The sequence below is a fragment of the Pinus tabuliformis genome, chromosome X, assembly GCF_031772625.1.
Source record: "Pinus tabuliformis cultivar Carrire ecotype Pingquan chromosome X, CPIR1, whole genome shotgun sequence".
Lineage (NCBI taxonomy): Eukaryota > Viridiplantae > Streptophyta > Pinopsida > Pinales > Pinaceae > Pinus > Pinus tabuliformis.
In genome coordinates, this window is record NC_142308.1 from 94,620,822 (window position 1) to 94,644,965 (window position 24,144).

Consider the following 24,144-nt stretch of genomic DNA (forward strand, 5'->3'; position numbering starts at 1 on the left):
GAACACTCGAAAGTGTTCTAACCCTTCCACCTTGCAACTTCAACTTTACTTTCCACGACCAACGATTCTAGCCTTCCTATCATCCCCTAAGAAGATATCACCACCATCGTATTTCTCATACTCGTAGAACACTCTCTATGGGGAGTGAAATGAAAGGATGCACCTGAGTCAATCAACCATGCCTCATGATCTACATGTGTACTTGAAGAAGCCAGGTACACATCCCCACCTTCATCTGAGGTGGTTTTCGCGTCTACAGAAGGAGCATCATCAGATCCCTTTCCTTTATCAGGAGCTTTAGATTTACGGTCCCCTTTGTAGCACCCTTCCTTTTCGCATTTCTAGCACACCACTTTTACCCGTTTTCCTGGAGATTTAGATCTCCCTCTAGATTTAGATCTCCCACTCGATGACTTATTTTTGTTTCTGTTCTGGGACCATTCTCGTATAGACAAGGCATCACCATTCTGGATCTCCATATTTTTCCATCTCATCTCCTCCTTCAGCAAGGATGAGACTATTTCATCAAACTGCAAGGCAGTTGCATTGCTACCTATTGCAATAACTAGACTATCCCACGAATCTGGTAGAGAACACAACAAACTAATGCACTTATCTTCATCTAAAATTTTAATATCAATAGATGCTAACTGACTTACCACAGTATTAAATGCATTCAGATGCTCTGTCACCGAGTCTCCATCTTTCATCCTCAGGTTATACAACTTTTTCCACAGGAACAATTTATTCACTAAAGACTTAGATTGGTAAAAAGTCCCTAACTTGTCCCACAAAGACTTCACCTAGCTTCCCTTGATACATTCAGCAATACTGAATCTAAGACACACAATCATATTGTGCTCTTTGCCTTCTGATCCAATTTCTTCCATTCTTCATCGGAGACTCTCGTTGGTTTAGTACCTGGATCTACCGCGATCCACTAATCTTTATCCACCAACAGATCCTCCATCTTGAGTTTCAACAACTCAAAACTCTGACCATTAACCTTCTCGATCTCTATCTTTCCACTGCTCGCCATCTTCTTTCTCCACCAGAATCGATCTCGTAGATCTCCCATTGAACAGGGTCTACCACAGGTTCGAGCGAAACCCCTCAGCAACAAAGGCATCCCCTTGAATCCAAAATTGCTCTGATACCAAATTTAGGTTTTAACCCCGTAGAGAAATTACCTGCATACGAATTCTAAAACACATAAAATAAACAATGCGAGAGCATAACACATAAAACACATATACATAGAGATTTTCCCCTGGATCCCAAAACCAGGACTACCAACTTGATTTTTCATTATATTCCTTTCAATGTTATAATACGTATTTATACATGCCGAAGAATCCAATACCATGGACCAAAAACCATCGCGTCCAATACCATGGACCGAAAACCATTGCATCCAAAAATATGTACGGAAATCATGCACAAAACCATAGGTGGGTCCGCCCATCCTAACATAGGGTCCAAAACCAAAATTTTCTGGGGTGCTACCCCGGACCCCATAAAGTGGGGTTACGGGTGTGCCTCAAACCCCTTGTGACCCCTCCCCCGCTACACAATCGGTGTAACGAAGCAGGGCTTCGCCCTCCCTCTAACCTGCTAGTTAACTACGTGGGCTAGTCATGGAAAGAATATAACACAACCCAACAGTATGGAATTTCATTGAATCCCAAGAAGAGAATCTTTGCAGCCACAGAGGGGAAACTATTTGGTCATATCCTCTCTAAAGAAGGGATTGTTATTGATCTTGAAAGAATAGAGACTATCATGAGAATACAACCCCCTGCAAATAAGAAAGCCATGCAATCTTTCTCTGGGAAGATCAATTTCGTTAGAAAATTTGTCTTAGGCTTTGCAGAAATAGTGCACCCCATGCAGCTGATGATGAATAAAGACGTTATGTATAAATGGAGCAATGAAGCTTTGAAATTGTTTCAGTGAATCAAGGAAGCCATCGTAGAAGCTCCTGCATTGGTCAACCCCAATTTCGGCAAATAATTCTTCTTGTACACTTTTGCTTCTGATCTTTCATATGCAGCAATTCTCACTCAAAAAAATGATGATGGCAATGAAGTCCCTCTTTTCTTATATGAGTTCTAATCTCCAAGGAGCGGAACTAAACTACCCAGACGTGGAGAAACAAGGCTTTGTGCTCTTTAAAGCCATAAAACATTTCGGCCCTTATTTATTAAAGGCCAAGACTAAAGTAATCGTTCCCCATCCTATTGTGAGAGCCCTCTTCATGAAAAAATAAATGGGTGAACAGAGAGGGAATTGGAGCACCACACTTCAAGGATTCTACCTCGAGATTAAGCCAGCAAAGATAGTCTGAGGGCAGGGGTTGTGCAGGCTAGCAGCAGAAGCCTTGGTGGATAGAGAAGGGGCATCCGAAGAACCAGAAGCATGGAGCATGCAAAACAAACAAGTAGAACGCAAGGAGGAGCTCCTATGGATTAATGAAGCGCTGATATATGAACGTGAAGCATCAAAAGCCATTTTGGATTTTGAGTCATGGTATTGCGACATACACTTCTATCTCACACAAGGATCATGTCCTAAACACATGGATGCATCATAGAGGAGAGCGCTCAGATTGAAATCTAATCAGTATCACTTGGCCAATGACACATTGTACAGAAAAAATTATGATGGAATCTAGCTGAGGTGTTTTGAAAAGGATGATGCCAACCATGTATTGAAAGAAATGCATGAAGGCCCAATAGGTGGTCACTATGGTGGAGAAACCACTGCTCACAAAATATTAAGAATTGGATATTATTGGCCCACAGTGTTCAGAGACTTACATGCCTATGCTCACAAATTCAAAGTGTGTCAAAATGCCGCAGGGCAAGAAAGGAAGCTAGTTGTTCCCCTCAAGCCAGATATGATTTATTGCCCATTCTAGCAGTGGGGCCTAGATATAATAGGAAAGATCACCCCAAACTCCTCACGGCAGCATAATTGTATGCTCACAATGACCAACTACTTCACCAAATGGACCGAAGCCATCCCACTTCGGAAGGTGAATGAGGATAAGGTAATATCATTTATTGAGAAATTCATCATCAGCATGTATGGCATTCCTGACTCTCTTATATTTGATAACACTTCTTATTTTTCTTCATTGAAATTTACCGAGTTTGCTATTGATAAATCAATCCACATAAGGTATGCCTCAAACTATTACCCCCAAGGAAATGGAGTTGCAGAGTCCTCAAATAAGAACCTCATACGCATAATACGTAAATTTGTCACTGACAACCAGAGGAACTGGCACAACGCTCTAACTAATGCCCTTTGGGCCGATAGGGTCACCCCTAAAGTGGCCTTAGGAAACTCCCCATACTTCCTCATCTATGGACAAGAAGCCATCTTGCCTCCAAATGTTACCCTTCCATCTTTACAGCTCTCCCAAGCTTCAAGAGGAACCCCTTCAGCCTTGCTTCAAGAGAGAATCAACCAATTGATGAGGTTGGAGGAATTGAGAGATAAAGCTAGAAATAAATTCAGAAATCACCAAATGATTGTGAAAAGATGGTTTGATCATCATCTGGTAGGAGATAAAGATTTCCAAGTAGGGGAGCTAGTCCTGAAATGGGATAATTTAAATGAGGCAAAAGGTAAACCCATGATATTCCAACACTTATGGTTGGGCCCATTCTAGGTTGTGGAAAAAATTGGTAAAGGAACTTACAGATTGAAAACTTTAGAGGGAGAAACTGAAAAACTCCCCGTTAATGGCCAGCAACTCAAAAGATACTTCCAGTAGCCACCACATGGTGGTTACCTCCTCAGCAGGTTAGGATTTATTTTATTTTTGTTGTTAGTTTAGTCACATTTCCACCTTTTCCTTTCTCGTTTTTCTGCAAAGTTCATTTTCCTTCTATTTTGAATTACAGTCGTTTTTAGCCAACTGATCTCAGTCCTCCAGTCTCACTTTTACCTTTTTAGATTGCACTCATTCCTCATTCAATTGCTGGCAAGTCTGTTGATTCTAAATCCATCATTGCCTTGCAAATTAAAAGAACTTTCAATCAGCCCATGAGAACTTGAAAATCAGCTGTGAAATTCAAACCAAGCCACTCATTGGCATTTGTTGAGAATTGGGTAAGATCTATTGATAACTTGGATATCTAGAGCATGTAGGGGCATTTGTATAAAACAAAGGAATGTGTAACTACAACTGGACTTGCATGGAGGGGTGCTGCATTTTGAATAAATCCCGCTTAGACCTAGCCTATACCTGCCTACAAGGTTTACAGTCATTCTCCATTGGTCCCATCCACCACACTAAATTGTCCAATACCTGTTATATACAAGTAAATTTCCTTTCATGGGCTAAAATCATTGTCATATACCATGTGGCAAATCCAATTGTGCTCTAGTCCTTGTGCCTGAAACTGGAAGGACTTATTTACAAGAAAATGAAATGTCAAGTCCTTGCACCAATCTGGAAGGATAGGTTGTTTCGGAAGTCAGTTAGAGTAAGGACTATTGCTGGGCTCAGAGTACCGGTTGACACAACAAGCCCAACCTTGCTTAAGCGGTTTAAAAATATGGCATGATCCATGACTGTGCCCCATTCAATCAATGAAAATATAGCACTCAAATTCTCATATAAAGTGCAGATAAACATGTCTACATCAAGTTTGATGAGCAATAAAGAGCTGAGGTACACACCTAAACAGGTATGGATAGACCAGTGATGGCCCCAAAAGGATTTTTGAAAGTGGAAACAAGTAAAGGAAGGTCAATAAACCCCATAATACTTCCATTGGAGAATGCCTATCAAAATCCTATCAGTAAGTAGAAGCTATTTGTCTCTATCCCACCTGAAGCAATTAATGTTTAAGTGGAACCCATGCTTGTTCATCTATATAGTCTGCATTTCAAGTTTATCCTAACACCCTGATGTTCTATTGATCCAAGGTTTATTGGGAAACAGAGATAACTGGTTCACCCAATGGTTCGCCATTTGTTGTGGCCACAACCACCACCCTATCAAAACTTGCCTTGGCAACAATTTTGAATGGGTCCCCTAAAAGTTGGTCTTCTACCTCTCTGAATGATCTGTTTAGTCCCAGAGACTTTAACTCGTTGCCAAGCCAAATTTTCAGTTCTTAATGGTCAAGACCCCCTTTTTAATCCTTGTTGCACGATCCATTCATCACCCAGCCTAACCCTCCATTCATTCCCTCCATCAGAACCCTTTCAACCTTCAAAAACCTTCCATCACACCTTCATCTCCGTTATAACTCTTTATAATGGAAATACTTGAAAATATGCATAAATCACCCCTTTTTTGGCCTATCACAATTAACATTGCACATTGCTCTCTTCTAGACCCGACGGCATTATCAACCACAATATATACATTATCGGGTCCAAAAACCATATCGCACATCGCTATCGGCGGATCCAGGGCTTATATATATATATATATATATATATATATATATATATATATATATATATATATATATATATATATATATATATATATATATATATATATATATATATATATATATATATATATATAGATATAGATCGCACCACTCTTCCGGACCGGATGGCTTTATTAACCGCAATGTATACATTATTGGGTCCATAATCCATATCGCATATTGCAATCGATGGGTTCTGGGTCCTTTATATAAGGCGCATCATTATACCCTAGACCCGCCGATAATTATAAATCCGAGCCTATAAATTTTGAAGTCCGTTGTACGGTCGCATGGGCTTCTCCATATATTCTTCTATTTTTCGAAAAAACATTGAAGTCAAGGTTTTTCAAAGGGAAGGCTTACATTGTGGACATGCCAGGATTATTAACTGCAATATATATATTATCGGGTCCGGAGCCCCAATTTCATATCACAATCGACAGAACCCAAGAGCTTTATACAAGGCATGCCGCGATATTCCAAACCCACCAATAAATATAAGTTCGGATGCATAAAATTTCAAGTCCGTTGTACGGATCGACCACAGGTTTCCCCATGTATTCCTTGGTATTTTCGTTAAAAGGCTCTAGAACAGATTTTCAAAGGAAAGTGTTATATTGTGGACCCGCCGATGATTACAGGCTCCAATACATAAATTTTGAAGTCCGTTGTATGGCCCAGATGTGGGTTTTCATGTCTATCCCTATGTATTCGGTAAAACATTGCAGTTGCAATTTTTAATGTAAAATCCCATATGGCGGACCCGATATGGCATAGGTTCCCATATATAATGTTTCAAGTCTGTTGGATGGCCCGACCATGGGTTTTTCTATGTTTTCCTGTGTTAAGCCACCCGTCGTTGATCTGCCTTTATGGATCCAACGGTCCACACAGATTTCAGGTGACCAAGTTGCTTGAGGGATACCCGCCCAAAAAGCAGTATCTTCTTTCCTCCTAGATGCTACATGTCATTTGAAGAATGGAATTGGGACCATCCTTGCAATACTGGTTACCACTTATGACCCCTTCCGAAATACCATATGTTTCTATGTTTTACAGTCATTTTCAATGTAAACTGAGCTTTTGCCTACGAGACTTTTGCCTAAGTACTTACCTCGTGGTCCTCTAAAGAATATTTTGTCTACTTCGCTATAGCTAACCAAGGTGTCAACTACAAATTCAGTAACAAATCCTCCTAGAATTCGATCAAGCCAATGATTGAAAGCGCACACGATCTTGTTTTCAGATGCCTCTAGTCATCGCACCAATTCTGGAGTCCACACTATAGGACTATTGAGCTTCCACCTCCCTTGACTATCTGCCAATTTAGCTAGCCACTCATATAATTTCCATGGAAAAGTACAAAAGAAAATTTCATGTACCTATGTATACATATATCTATTCCACCAATCCTCCTTTGACAAGCATGGATTCTTGTTTTCTTGATCCGTAAACTTGTGAATCTTCCGATCTAACCACTTTTCAATATCCTTCTCAGTCGGATTCCAATGGTGCGACATAACACATCTCTTAAAGAGATCCCGGTCTTAGCAATAGACCATTTGTTGGCTTAGGGGGTTTGACCCAGGTTCAGAGTTTTTCGCGCCAACCAACAAAACCCTCAACTATTGGCCCTTTCGGCTAAAAACCACGTAGCGTAGGCTGCAGCCTCACCAAAAGAAGTATTGGGGGATGACATAACCAAGTTTTTGCATCCAGGGATATGTGATGAGTGGTTTCTAAGTCTGTACAACTTCAAATCTACATTCGCGCAGATCAATATTCTTCTAGGGCTTCCTTACTATAACTAAGTTAAAATAGCTTTCAGATCTTCGTGAAGTTCCACGATCAACCTTTGTGGACATCAAACAAATGATCTACCTACCTTCACGCATTAGCAAACTATCCTAGATTTGATTTCAGGCAGATCTACTTAATTCATCAAAAAACATAACGGAAATAGATTTTAACTTCATGGAAGCAGATAAACATTCATATAATGCATCATTAAGATAGATTCAGTGAACTTGTGAAATATTCATTCATTATTTCATAAAAGACGTCATTTAATTGACATAATATAACATAAACAAATTCACAGAAATACACAATGATTCTTCAAAACAGCCTTTATTGATCTTCAATTCTTAGATTATAGACTCTTCTACCCTATGCACTCAGTTGCAGGGGTCTGCGCACTCATCTGCAGACTCTATCCAAGCCTCCTGTGCACTCAGCTACAGAATCCTTCTCTTCATACTCTAAGTACAGGAAGCAGAGCCTTCCTACCTTAGCACTTGCCCAAGACAACAAAATCCTTTTTTCATACCCAATTCTCTATCAAAATTTATCTCTAAGACTTGCTATGACTCAACTATTTATAGATTTCCTTCATACAATACCATGGTCCGTGGACCATGGAAGAATCTTAAAACCGACAAAAAACAAGGGCTAAGACCCTTTTGACTCCTATCTATCTGCACGCTCTGCATCCACATATTGCAGAGACTTTACATTCTTTTTACAAAACTTTTATAAAATTGAGTTAACTTAACACCAAAATTAGCCCTAGGGACCCTATCCCAAAAAGATCTTTGCTTCACGCCCCAAAAAACGCTAGTAGACCCACCTACACCTTCAGGAGATAAGGCCACAACACCACATAATAAGGCATTATGCACCAATCATCCGTTCCCTATATGTGCAGAGTATAAACATTACACAAATCACTGTCTCAAAATTCCTCATAATTGAGATGCGTTGGGAGCCCTCGCTCAAGCAAATGTTATGACACCATCACTTCATGCCATGCCAGTGGTAGATGATGGGTCAAAAACCATTTATTGTGTCTTCAGGGAAGAAGATTTGCACCTAGTTTATCCTTGTGCCCATTCTCATTCTACTTCTCACCCATTGTCAATATTGAGTAGGATGGGAAATCTGCCTACAATAGTATTTCCAAAACCTTCCCACTCCTCCGGCCTATGGGGCAAACCAGGCCATTTGATTAATGAATGCTAAGGATTGATAAAATTCAAATATTTTTTCCTCTTATTGGTCCACCTTCCTTAACCTACTTGTTAAAAATAGTCCAGATGCACGCGCAACCATTGTCACATTCTTTTGAAAGTTCATCATACGCGAGACTGCCAATACCACTCATGATTTCGAGCATCAAGAGAAACCTTGCGTCAAAATGACATCAAGATAAAAAAATCCTCCTCCCATCACCAATGCTAAGATCAAGAGGTGGCCCACACCCTTAAATGCCTAACCTCATCACACCAACCACCTTTCATCGTCACAAACCACAATAAATAATTATTTGCACACCATTTATTACGTTCGCACAAAACATACATTACGTGCAATACACATGTTCAAATTTTGCACCAACAACTTTCATAGCTCAAATACATGCCCTATGTTGCAAACATTTGGACAACTTATCATATGGCACCTCCTATTTTAGGAAATCCCTGAACACCCTCCTCCAATAGAGGAGCATGCCTTGGCTCCTAGGATGCCAACATTATCTCAAGAACCTTCTCCCAACCATCATCAAGCCACCATCACGGAAATTCTCCCACCACTTGGTGTTGACGACGCACAACACCACATATGATACATTTCCTTAATCATAGGAACCATGATTCACGTTGTCTACTCATAACTTCTTGGTGTCAAGACTTCTTCACCCACTGCAAAGGTATTACCAACCTCGACTGTGCATATCCATGCAATATGCACATTGTCAACATCACTGGGTTCTAAGACAACAACCACTAAGTCATTATCTTGTTTTTCAACCAACACAACTAGGTCCTATTCCCATCCTCATGACCTCCCGCAACCTTTATCACCATTATAAAATATTTTACACTCAGATGAAGATATTATCGAGGCCATGATGGAACCAGAGTTTCTTTGGGATGCCATTTATCACCACTCTTTCATTTTACCCGAGAAAGCATTCTCACCTATTGATGCACTAAGACATAATATTTGCACAATAGAAATAAAGGAATTTGTACCACCATGATAATTAGATTGGTTAAAAAATCCCATTCTTGCATCAGACGGATTTGAGGAAGGGAAAATGTCCAATATATCACCTATGGTCAAGGTAGATATTTCCACCAATCATGAAATATTGGAAGAAATATCGCTAGGGGCAGTATGCTCCCCAGATAAAGTGGCCTCATACAAAGACCTTTTTAAAGAATATAGGGACATATTTTCATGGTCTTACTCAGAAATTCCAAGAAAAAATCATATAATCATGGAACACCACATACACACATCGACTGATGCCTACCCTATTAGGAAAAAGCAGCGCAGGCTCCACCCCTCTAAGACAGAAGTGATTAAACAAGAAATTGAAAAGCTTCATAAGGTTGTTTTCATCTACCCCATCGCTTACACATCTTGGGTTTCTAATCCTGTATTCATCATGAAGAAATAAGGCACCATTCGAGTTTGTACTAAATTCAGAGATCCAAACAACACATGTCCCAAAGACAATTATCATACACCCTTCATTGTTTAAGTAATTGATTCATGCATTGGACAAGAAGCCTTATCCTTCATGGATGGCTTCTCAGGGTATAACTAGATTCATATATGAAATATCGATTAGTACAAAACAACTTTTACAACCCATGGGGCATGTTTTCCTAGTGTGTAATTCCCTTTGGCCTTAAAAATGCTTGTGTCACCTTTCAATGATCCATTAACTACATCTTCCATGACTTGGCTCATCTAATACTAGCCTATTTGGACGATCTTATAGTTTGATTTAAAAAGTGCTCAAACCATTTGGAAAATATTTTCCTGGTATTTCAGAGGTGTCTGAAATATAACGTACGCATGAACCCTCTCAATTGTGCCATCTGCATCAATACAGGACGACTACTGGGATTCATTGTTTCCCAGAAACGCATTAAAGTCGACCTTGTAACGCCCTCCTTCCACATCTACCCAAGTAACCAACCGACTGCAATAAACATGCGATGAGAGGCCACTAAGATATGATTCAACCTCCTAAGTCACATTAAGGAAGTGGAACCGATGAAAACACACCATACAGACCTTCAGTATCAACATTAGGACCCTCGAGAACCATCCCAACCTTTCTACCAACCAGCCCCTTTGTCCCACTGAGATTTTAGACCACTTGACCCCCAGATGCTCCCATGATATGGGCATGATAGTGTCCAGGAGGCTCTGGATGCTCTGATGAAAAGGCATGCCAACGTTCAGGGACTAAATTGCACAGTGTTGTGCGAACATCCTTGGGATTTGAGCCACTTTTTTAGGCCTAGAGCCCAGCTCATTGTGCAGAATTGAATGAAACTTTCAAAACAATAAGATAACAAGGAAATGGAAATACAAATTCAATTACTTGAATAATAACTTGATTGGACCCCTACTAGCCATGATAGGAGTTGCGTCAAACATATCACGCACATGTAATCTATAGGTGTAACTAACATATCTAAGCATAGGGGTCTCATACTCATCTAAGAATCATTAAGAAGCATTGATTCCTCAACACACTAGATACCATTTCATCCATTAGACCATAGATACATTGTTCATTCATTTACAAGTAAAAACATGATGAGATCCATACATAGCTACTGTTATAAAACACATACATAACCAACATAATAGCAATAGAAATACCAAGGAAATCACAACCATATGATATACATGTAAACCAGTATAATACTCATAAGATGATAAGGAGAAATAGCCTCACAATATTTACGCAAAGGCTAACTAGTTGTGGGACTTCCATGAACCACCTGACCGTAGACATGGCTGAGCTAAAACTCTCTTCAGCCAGTCACCCGCATGCCATATTCCAAGCATGAATATGGGATATCATAAAACACATAAATACAAAACCATCCAGGGATTGTAGAGGTCAACTACCTCAACCCATCAAACAGTGATTCCACCTCACAATGAAACATCACCAAACCATCACCAGATTGGTCTCTATCCAAGCCTTTCAAGGCTCCAGAGTGTTTGTTCCAAGCAAGGCTCCAAGACTAGTAACTCAACCCATAGTTGTTGCTGAGATCCAGAGTGTTTGTCTAACCAAGCCTCTGAGATTAGTAACTCAACCCACCAAGGGATCTAGATAGTTTGTCCAACCAAGGCTCCAAGTCTAATAACTCAACCGAAGTTATTACAAGGCTCTAGAGTGTTTTTCCAACCAAGGCTCCAGGAACTAGTAACTCAACCCAAGCTAAGGAACATGAGAACCAACTAAAAAACAAGGATAAATTAATCCACGAAGCCATGGATATCCAAAAAATGGAAAGGATAGGAAAATAATCTAGGAAATCCTCCATGTGAGTGACATATTAGGACCAATAAACCACATGTATATGCCATGCATGCCAAAACTAGTGAGGAAAACATACATGCAACTCAGGACATGCAAGAAAAACCCATTGTAGTTGTTGATCTTGATGTCCTCTTGTGATTTCCTGGTCTACCTTTGCCTTCTTTCTCTAAAAATCCAAGTATGTGTGTTATTGGGAAATCTAGTGTCTATGCAGAGCTGCTAGTCCCACTAAGGCTGGTAGCTACCTTAGAAACAAACAAACTAAAACTACTTTCGTTTTCCTTTATGAGAAATAGACAAGAGGGGAATAAAGGAGACAAACCTCTGTCTTGCGCTTGGTTCCTTGCTTGATTCCTCTCCCTTCTGATAGATCTTTGCCACTCACTTCCTTGTCTACCCAGCTTCAAAGAGCACCTGTAGAATCAAAGCAGCATAACACTATCCAAGAACATAGATCTACTATCATAAACAATATAGGACCAGATATATATTTACCACACAAATGCATATATCATCAATCATACAAGAATGTGGAGCAAAACTTGAATAGCTTTATTTATAATCAAGAAAAACAAAGAGGATTACAACCATTTGTTCTGACCCAGCATCATCCTCTCAGCAAGACCCTTCTTCACCTCATGAAAATCTTAGATCACCCAACACTATGATGTTGCATCAAGAAACTAGCAGCACTTCCTTACAAGATACAAACTTCCAGCCTCTGGATCTCTGGGATGAGGGATCCATATATATAAGTTTACAAGGGGTGTGAGTCAACTTTTGAGATTTGACTAGTGTCCTCTCTCTGATAGTTCTTGATTCCACTTGGAGATTGATGATCTCTTACTCATACTTGGGCAAATGCAGAGAGGCAAGTGTCACAGGAGAAGTTTCTGGAAGATTCCATAATCCTCCACCTTGCAGATTGACCCTACCATTTGTCCACTCTCACCCATTGCACCCCATAGAAGGGCTTTTCAAGATGCATCGCACCTCCCGTGTGTATTTAGGTGGGATGCAGCGCACTTTGACCATGGCGCAGGTGAGATGGTCCAGTTTTGAGCAGTTTTTCATGGAGAACTTTTGGGAGAAGATGTAATCAGTTGACCTTGTTCTTTTAGAGGTTGGAACAACAATTTTAGGGACTTAAGAGCCCTTGGTTTATGGACATTTATGATTGGGGTTGCAGTGCCCAAAAATGTCTATAACAGTTGCCCCTTAAAGCATGAGGTCGTTAATCTGTTGATGTCAGGTGAAATGCTTTATCATGAGGATCTGAAGTTTTTTCAAGCTGGAAGGCGACCTGTAATAAGATACAATACAATACATTATCTTCATAATATTTTCATGATCTAGCTGAGGCGGGCATTCCCATGCTCAGCTTTATAAATTCATTTTCATGTACATAAGACAGACAATCATCTGAGTGTAGACTGATGATTCTGGTAGAGCCATCATCCCTTAGGTTGGATGATTATTTGTGCAGTAATGATGTACATTTGATGTATTTATTTTCCTGAATATATATCGCAGCCCGGATGGATGAAACTAGATCCGAGGTCTTCAATCTCGTTAGATCTTCACTCAAAGTACAAGTCAATCCATGTGAGAGATGTTCTGGAGTCAAACATGGAAAGACATCACCTGATTACCAGCCAATGAGGTAAGTTGTTAACAGGCACGAGAGGAATCACCGATAATGATGATGACCCTCAAGGTACTACAATACAATTCACATGGTGTGAATAAGGTACTTGGCGTTGAACACCATGCGAAATCTTTCGGTTGAGGGCCATTGATGTAAACCTATCGTCGGAAGTGAGAAACTTGCCATTGAGGCATGCAAGCTTCAAAGTACTAAAAGGGTTTTTCCTAGATCGACTTCTTGGATAATGAGCTGATGTCGACAAGAAGGGATCCATCATAGGAGGGCCTTAGTGAATCCCACATCAATGACACGGATCTGAGCAAATGATTTTAATGGAGGTGAAAATGATCTGGTGATATAAGGTTCAGGGTGGCAGTCATGAAAAAATGGAGCGTAAATGTATTGCAGTGGGTGAGACACAGGTGAATTCTCTGAGCGACTTCTCTTGAACATATCAGCGACACTGACATGATGGATTGGTAGCGTTAACCCCAAATATGGATGGTGTGATGGACCCATGGTGATATGACCAGTGAACGGAACAACCCAATCTGACTCGGATGTGGAATGAAAGTGTCATGTTCAAGAGCGACTTGCTACCAATAAAGTTTTTCAAGTTTTCTTCCCAATTTTTCCCCATTCATTGCTGACCAGTGCCTCTTTATTTTTTTCAAGCTTCCGAAGGATAACATATGCTTGTTCTATAATTTTCCCTTCGGGCAAACCCATCGCTATGTTTTAACGAGCCTAGCGATAGTGAAACTCGTTCTTGTCTGTATGGACAAGTTTGTCGCTATTCGGTTTTAACGAGTTTAATGACAAGGATAACTCGGTCCTTTTCAATTTTAGAGAGTCTGGAAAAGGGACGTAAAGAAAACTCCAATAATCCTTTTTCGTCATATAATCCCTTGAGTCCGAAAAAGTATAAAATAATACAAAAGGGATGAATTTTCGGTACTTTTAACGAGCCGAAAAAAACAAGCGCTCGATCTTTTTGTGTAATAATCCCTCAAGTCCAAAAAAATTAAAATCTAAAGGAGGGATAGCACTTCCGGTCCCTTTAGCGAGCTGGAGAGGCCAATGGCTCGGTAATATTTTCATATTTTACGAGTCAGTTGAAAAGAGCTTAAAGGAGACTCATTTTTTGAGGAACGAGTGATAAATTTGGGTAGCAGCTGATTCTAGGTAAGGTTTGGAATTTTCCAATCACGGCAATGTCACAAGGATGGCTAATAGGATCAATCTTCGCAGCTGTTCGTCAAAAGGGTAAACAATCAAATGGAGATGAATGATCGGCCAATACAGAGTGGAGGTGATGATGAGAACACGACCAAGGCTTCAAAGGCTGATGATAATACATTCACGATGGTTATTTACCGGAAATTGGTTCATTTTTTAATGAGCTTAAACTCTGGGGGAACATTTGCTCATTGATTATGTTTATTTTTCACGAGCTTGAATTCCGCATTAAAATTGCTCGATTAATCCAGTCGTATAATAAGGATGTCTCATATAAAAACGACACTTTTTCAAAGCTTTGCCCCACATCCTTTCTTTATGCAAGTTAGGAAATGACCAATCCTACGAGTTTAAAGGGTTAGAGGACCTATAAATTTAAAAAATAAATGGTCGCTCTTCGCTTGCATGCCAAAAGGTTTACATGCCCCCAGGTATAGCGAAGTAGAGTTTCCCAGGTTACCCCTCAATTTGCAGAGAAAACATCTATTTTATCAGGAAAGGCATACCTTTTATAGGTTACCCCTCAATTTGCAGACAAAACATTTGCTCTATTGGGAAAGGCCTACCTTCTAACAGAGGTATCTTATTCTAGTCTGATCCCATTTTCCTAAACGGACAGGTGTGTCAGCCAGTCATATATCCTCTGCGGAAACCTACCCTATACCCAAGGTTTTCCTATCGAAACAAGCCAGGGTGCATGCCCCCTGGGTTTCAGTCATATCCTCCAAATCACTCGCGCTCATCAGGAGGATGGACTGGGGATTGATGACACATTCCTTGCGTGAAAAGACCATTCAGTGATGGTATATGACTATTTGCTATGTGTGAACCGGGAAATGAAAGTTGGTCTACAAGCTTGACCACTCTTCCTTCATGCGAAAAACACATTACTCTAAAGAGTGAGCAGACAATGGCTCCCATGCAATAAATATAGTCGCGTCCAAGTAGTAGATTGTAATCTAGGGGTCCTTGGACTACCATTACGTGCATGTGAACGATTTTCCTTCTCAATGTTATCGACACATTGGGAAGGATCCCTAACGGTCAACTAGTTCCTTTGTCAAAGCCTGTTAGATTTCTCATTTCAGGCAAAAGCGGTGGCGAACCAAGCACTTTCCAAGCAGTTGAGGAAAGGATACTCACAGAAGCCCCTTCATCTATGATGGTACCGGCCATGACCATTCTATATATTTGAGCAATGATTCGAAATGGTACACTAGCCGATAAACGGGGTCTGCCTAGTGGATTCCAATCGAAGGAAACAACCAGGTTGCTTGGAGGTGGGACCGAATAGATGGCCGGATATGACTCTGATGAACTTCCTTCCTATGGTAAATGAACAGGTAGACTGCCCCCATGTTCATCGGAGTCTGTGCTTACGAAGAGAATTTGAACGGTGTCGTTCTTGTTCTCTTCAGTGACTGTATCATCTGAAGATGGATCCTATGAAGGAAAGACCGGGTCAATTGCCACCTTGACCTTTCAACTTTCGTCTGGTGTGGATTCAGATGGTTTATCTTCAATGATAGATGCTTCGGCCGACCACAAGGGCGTGTCAGCTAGATTTTCAACTAGTGACGGACACGGCAAGAGTTTCTTATATCCAGGAGGAAGTCGTAACGGTGAAACTGGACGATCGTCCAAAACTCTTTTAGCCTCGTCTAAGAAGGGAAAATGGTGGACGACGTGATCTCCTTCACACAGTTTACAAGGAAATTTACATTTTCCTTTTTGTCCAAGGGCTTCACTTTCACTAGTTGACGGTGTACTTTCAACATGATCATCAAAGGTTGATGACACTGGATTGTACAAGCGAGGAGACCAGTCCCTTAAGATCTGAGGGATGCAAGGACAATCTCAATGATAGTGGTCTCCTTTGCAAATGACACATGGCGATTTAGGCCTGGATGGTGCAGTGTGTGGATTTTTGCTAGACGATGCTTGGTTGCCCCTTTTCGCTTTTGGCTCCTTTTTCTTCTTCTCTTTCTTCTTATTCTCCTTCTTCTTCTTGGTTACTTGATTTTTGGCTTTACCAGCTTCATCAAGCGAAGAGGAAGGAGGAGAGGAACAATTGGACGAAGTAGAAGGTTGGGGGGTAACTCTGGTATCGTTTAGTTGCTGACTTGATTGTTCAGGAATCACAGTGTTCTGAACGATAGAAGTTGAGAAGAGCCATACGGGCAAGCCGATTGTCAATCCTGGAAGCAACAATGTGGCCATATGGGGCGCACCAACATCTCCCCAAGAGGAGAAAGGACTAGGATTTCCCCCAAGGGGAACTCCTTGGTTGGTGGACTCCATTTTTCTCAACCTAAGACCAACGTAGGAAAGGTGATATTTATTTTGATTAAAATAAATTTTAGATGCTTTGACACAACTTGCTTTTTCAATTTTTAAGAGTCGAGAAAAAACAAAAGATGACTCTAGTCGCTTTCGATTTTTAATGAGACTGAAGTGACAAGTGCTCAGATGGACCTTTTCCTTTAAGGAGTCTGAAAAGGAATGAAAGAGACTGCTCTGGAAATCTAGACAGAGGGATTACCAAACCAATCGCAAAACTGCAGAATACTTTTTACGGTACGACAGTCAATCTTCCCGAATGCTGTGTTCAGTGCATTGCGATTGATAGGGCAGCAGACACGGCTTCCTATGGATAAAGGATAAAGCCTATTGTGGTTTCCCAATATATACTCAACGGTACATGTGAGCACAAGTCCGTACTGGCACTTATCGTCTCAAAGTGGAGGAATCACCCAACCAACAATGAAAACAACAGTTACTAGGCTTTACGACGTCGGAATACGTCTCTAGCCTAGACTTCTAAATGTTGTATGTTAGGTTCCAAAGCGTTTTTAGATTCATTAAATCTATTTTACAGTTGATCTTACTTAAGAAATTTTCCTTTCAGGTTCACCGCGTGTTGTAGATGTACAATTCCTAAAATGCAATCTAAGATGATAAACAATCGTTTAATCTTCTTTTTGCAATGAAAATCCTAGCTACTAAGGAAAGAGAGATGATATTCTTTCAACATAGAGCAGAGAGCACACACTATATGCACTGTCCTAAATCAAACCAACAAATAGTCTAAATGAAAATGCACATGCATGTATTTGTTTTCAGCCTTCTTAATGTGTGAATGATAAAAAGAAAGCTAAGCACAAATCTGAATTATTTTTCAAAGTGACATTACTAACAAGTTTCTTTTCAAGACAAAATGAGGACAGTGATGACACTTTGCGATTTGGAATTGAAAACTTGCTTTCGACACTTGAAAAACTACTAATTCAAATCAAATACAAGAGTAACAGTGTAATCGAATATCAAGAACAATTGGATTCTCTTCTATGACTGAAAATGACACTTGCGACACTTTCAAATCAAGAAACGACAGTTTAATTACACTACTTCTTTGTAAAAGAGAACTGAAAATGGATCACAATACATAAAAAGATTTACAGTTCTTTGCATAATGGAGGTGGAATAATGGCAAGGAAGAGGGTCTCAACAGAGGTATACTAACTACAGGCAGCAAAACTCCTGAATAGAGCTGAAAAGAGTGAACACAGAAACCAAAATCTAAGAGCAGAAAAGGCCTTGTCTGATCAGCGCACTTGTAACACAGGTAAAAAGAGATGCAGCACACCTACTACACTCGAGAAGTGCGATGCATCCAGAATCCATAGAAGAGACAGTGCGATGGACCAGGGATGAGACTTTAACTGGGTTTCGGGTCACAGTTTGAAGCTCAGTTCAGGGAATTAGGCCGAGCAAGTGGTAATCAGTAAATCAATCACAGGGGTAGATCTAAACAGGTTACTAGAGCCACCACAAGGGCAATTAGAGAGTTTGTACATCGATTGTCCAGTTCATAAACAAGACTCGGAGATAGACTGAAGCAGCATTGATCTACTTTACACTTGCATATCAAATGCAGTTCGAAGGCTAGCTGGCTTGACTTCGGGCTCCGTCTGTAAGTTTATAAAGCAAACAAATGTAGACAAACAAACAATCTATTCGCTCCCCAGTGTAGTCGCCATTTTTTTATCGAGAAATCTAGTGTCTATGTAGAGCTGCTAGTCCCACTAAGGCTGGTAGCTACCTTAGAAACAAACAAACTAAAACTACTTTCGTTTTCCTTTATGAGAAATAGACAAGAGGGGAATAAAGGAGACCAACCTCTATCTTGCGCTTGGTTCCTTGCTTGATTCCTCTCCCTTCTGATAGATCTTTGCCACTTGCTTCCTTGTCTACCTAGCTTCAAAGATCACCTGTAGAATCAAAGCAGCATAACACTATCCAAGAACATAGATCTATTATCATAAACAATATAGGACCAGACATATATTGACCACACAAATGCATATATCATCAATAATACAAGAATGTGGAGGAAAACTTGAATAGATTTATTTATAATCAAGAAAAGCAAAGAGGATTACAACCAATTGTTCTGACCCAGCATCATCCTCTCAGCAAGAAAGCCCTTCTTCACCTCATGAAAAGCTTAGATCACCCAAAACTATGATGTTGCACCAAGAAACCAGCAGCACTTCCTTACAAGATACAAAATTCCAGCCTCTGGATCTCTGGAATGGGGGATCCATATATAGAAGTTTGCAAGGGGGGTGAGTCAGCTTTTGAGATTTGACTAGTGTCCTCTCTCTGATAGTTCTTGATTCCACTTGGAGATTGATGATCTCTTACTCATACCTAGGCGAATGCAGAGAGGCAAGTGTCACAGGAGAAGTTTCTGAAGATTCCACGATCCTCCACCTTGCAGATTGACCCTGCCATTTGTCCACTCTCACCCATCACACCCCATAGAAGGGCTTTTCAAGATGCATCACACCTCCCGTGTGAATTTAGTTGGGATGCAGCGCACTTTGACCATGGAGCAGGTGAGATGGTCCAGTTTTGACCAGTTCTGAGTAGTTTTTCATGGAGAACTTCTGGGAGAAGATGTAATCAGTTGACCTTGTTCTTTTAGAGGTTGGAACAACACTTTTAGGAACTTCAGATCCCTTGGTTTATGTACATTTATGATTGGGGTTGCAGTGCCCAAAAATGTCTATAACAATGTGACACCCTCTAAGAGTGCTCCAAGAAAACTCTAAGTGTCCAAGAATGAGAGACAGAGAGAGGAAATGAGAGAGCTCCAAAACTGAACTAACAAAAGGTTACCAACTGATCCTTAGAAGCCTTTTTATCAATTAGGCCTCTATTTTCTTCATTTTCCATTATTTTCCTTCAATTTCATCCTCACATACAACCTATGACCTTTCACCTTCCTTTTCTCCTAATTTCCATTATTTTCATAAATAAATGTGCCAAAAATGCCATTTGTCTTTCCAAAGCCTTAGCCATTGCCTTTTTCAATTTCCTTATCCATTAATAAATCAAATGAACACCCACACTAGGATGTCCTGCCAGCATTCAGCTTAGAATAAGTGACCCATCAATCGTGGTTATTATCTTTCCTTTATTAAATTTTATTACATGGAAGTTTCACCGGGGATGTTATAAAACCCTCCCCCTTGGGGGAACACCATCCTCGGTGTTCAACAAAACCTATAACCACAAGAATTCTATAAGAAAAATATATTGTTGATGGATTTTTATAACTTAGCTCGTTGTAGTATTTACAATGATCAACTTGCTGAGAAGCAAACCAACATGAAAACAAACATAACATCATAGTGACATGACACCCGTACCGCGTATTAGAGCTTTATAACATATCTCATGGAGGTATTTACATCCATATACATATGTACATATACCAAACATCACCAAAAAATGTACCAAAAACATATACCAAAGACATATACCAAAACATCCACTCAACCAACGAACAAGGAAGGATGCATAGCCTGCATCTAGTCCACCATCTCCCATGTAACTTCATCAGGCCCAAAGTGCTTCTATTTCACCTTAACCTTCTTAATTTCTTGGTTCTGGAGCATGAACATATTTCTCTGCAACATACACTGAGGCTACGACTTTAATTATCCATTTGCTTCCACTTGCAATATAGACCAGTCAATCACATGATCAACATCTTTAACATACTTCTTAAGAAATGAGAGATTGAAAACATCATGGGCTTTTACTGTCAAAGGAAATGCAATTTGATAGGCTACTAGCCCAATTATCTCAGTAATACTAAAGAGTCCACAAAACCATGGTGCTAGCTTGGCACATGATCCAATCCGTAAGGAGCTCTTCTTCGATTTGATGTGCAAGTACACCGTTCCCCAACCTGGAACTCCTCGAATAACATGCTCCCATCTGCACAAATCTTCTTCCTATACTATGCTATCTTTAGATTCTTATTTATAACCTACATTCCCTATTCCACGTCCACCAACATGTCTGATCTAGTTACTACCATATTCACTGGATCACTCCAACTGACAAGAGTATTGCACTTACGCCCATATAATGCCTCAAATGGACTCATCTTCAAATATTCATGATACCCACTGTTGTAAGAGAACAGTACCAGTGGAAGATACTCTTCCCACTTTTGTTGCTGATGCATCACATACATCATCAACATGTCTTCCAATATCATGTTGACCCTCTTTGTTTGTCCATCTGTCTGTGGATGATAAGTTCTACTAAAGGCCAACTCGGTGCCCAAACTTGCAAACGAATCCTTCCAAAACTTGGAAGTGAACTTTGCATCCCTGTCTGACACAATCTTCTTCGAAACATCATGCAATCTGACCACATCTCTGATGAATACATGTGCTACATCACATGCAAAGAATGTAGACTTCACATAAATGAATTGTGAAGCCTTTGTCAACCTGTCCACAACAACCATGATGGAATCATGTTGTCTCAATTTCCTCGGAAAGCCTGTGATAAAGTCCATGGAAATGACCTCCCATTTCCATTCTCTAATTGCAATCAACTATAGTTGTCCACCTGGATGTTTACACTCTACCTTCACATGCTGACAATCGAAACACCTAGCCACAAAATCCACTACATCCCTCTTCAGGTTTGACCAAAAATAAAATATCTTCACTACGGTTAATGTCTTCTGATAGCTTGGGTGACCTGAATAAGGTTTCACATGAAACTACCTCAAAATCACCTTCTTGAGATCACTACTGTCTGGCACATATATCATGTCTATGAATCTAACGAATCCATCTGCTATAAGGAAACAGTCCACATCTAGTGCACCTGCACCTATACCACTACTTATACTTCTACTTGTTCTACTACCTGTACCTATACTACCACCTGTACCTATACTCGTACTACCACCTGTACCTCTACATGTACTACCACTTGTACATGTACCAATACTCTTCTGCAACCTGTGCATAATCTCCATATACCTAACATCCCGCGGACCTGCATGCAAGATCTTATCCTGTAAATATGTCCCATAGTAGCTCACAGTTTCTAAGTGATTTACTTGTACCCACCTGCTTAGATCATCTGCCACCCTGTTCTCTTTACCTTTGATATATCTAATCTCGAAATCGAACTCATTGATCATGGCCAACCATCGAGCCTGCTTTCCATTCAAATTTGGTTGGTCAAGTAGATACCACAAACCCCTGTCATCCATCACGCAGCCTCCCTACCAAGATTTTCATTGAGTCGAGCAGTGTAGTCTATAGTCCCACAATCCCCTGCAGCTATGTGGATTATTTAGATTGTCCTACTACCATATAGTCATTGCGCAGGGGTAGGATCCCTTGTGTAGAGATTCAATCTACTTCCATTCAATTTTACAGGGAAAGGTTCCCCATTTAGCTTTGGGAGCTGAACTGTTGTTAGGTCCCTATACTACTAATGTAACCCCTTATTGTTATTAGTAAAACCCCCTTATTATATTGTTGTAGCCATGTAGTCCCCATATTATTATTATTGTGCCCCATAGAAGCCCACTATTGTTATTATTGTGCCTTTACATTATTATTGTTATGTCGGCTCTGATTATATTATGACCTCTGAGACTCCTATATATAGAAAGGAGGTCTTTTCATTTGTATCATCAAAGAATAATTCATTTGTGTAATGTAAATGAGGTTGCCCCCTCGAAGAGGCTGAATTATAAGGCGTTGATCTATCTTTCCTATCTTTTTGTGAGTTGGTTTCATAACATTTGGTATCAGAGCTTTGGATTTTGGGGTTTCGCTGCTCCAAATAGGTCATCGTGGCATTTTTAGTATAACTTTTTTTCTGCGACATTTCAGAAGCTAAAAAAAAAACCCATTTGAGACAAAATCGGACTGAACCTCGGATCCGAATTTCAGAGCTTTTCACACTATATTTGCAGAGATATGATCTGAGGAATTTGGTCTTTTTGCAGACTCTTGAATTACATTCCAAACAGGTGACCTGGGGAAAATCGTCATAACTTTCTCTCTGAGCATCAGATTGAAATTTTGTAAGAAGGTACAAAAAGAGGACAGACTGTAGTTTCTTGTATACATTTTTTAGATCCAAAGGTCGAAATAGTGACACGTGGCATGTCGTACAAGTTTTCTCTACTAAATTAGTCTATAATCAGTTCACCATGGGAGATTTGGCATAACTCTTCCATGGAGAATCCAATTTGGATCAGACTGGCGGCATTGGAAATAGGATGCAGAGGGCTACTGTAGGTCATTATTTGAGAACTGGAAGATCTGAAATTACAAAGTTAGAGAAGCATCAAGAACTACTCAAGCATTGAGGAGAACACTTTTTGAAGGAGAGGGGCATGTTAGGCCCCTATACTACTAGTGTAACCCCTTATTGTTATTAGTAAATCCCCTTATTATATTGTTGTACCCATGTAGTCCCCATATTATTACTATTATGCCCCATAGAAGCCCACTATTGTTATTATTGTGCCCTTACATTATTATTTTTATGTCAGCTCTGATTATATTATGACCTCTGAGACTCCTATATATTGAAAGGAGGTATTTTCATTTATATCATCAAAGAATCATTCATTTGTGTAATGTAAAGGAGGTTTCCCCCTCGAAGATGCTGAATTCTAAGGCATTGATCTATCTTTTCTCTCTTTTTGTGAGCTGGTTTCATAACAACTGTGCCACCATCCGTGATCTCCTTAATGACATACAACCCCAACCAATGCATTTGAAATTTTCCTGGAAACTTCGTAAAATTTCTATCATATAGAAACACCAAATCATCTACCTTAAATGTGCACATCTTAATGTGTTGATCTGTGGTGGCCACAAGGTTTCCCCATGTATTCCTTTGTATTTTCATTAAAATGCTCCAAACCCAATTTTCAAAGGAAAGTGTTATAATGCGGACCTTCTGATGACTATAGGCTCCAGTACATAAATTTTGAAGTCCATTGTATGGCCCAACCGTGGGTTTTCACATCTATTCCTGTGTATTCGGTAAAACGTTGCAGTTGCGATTTTTAATGTAAAAGCCCATAT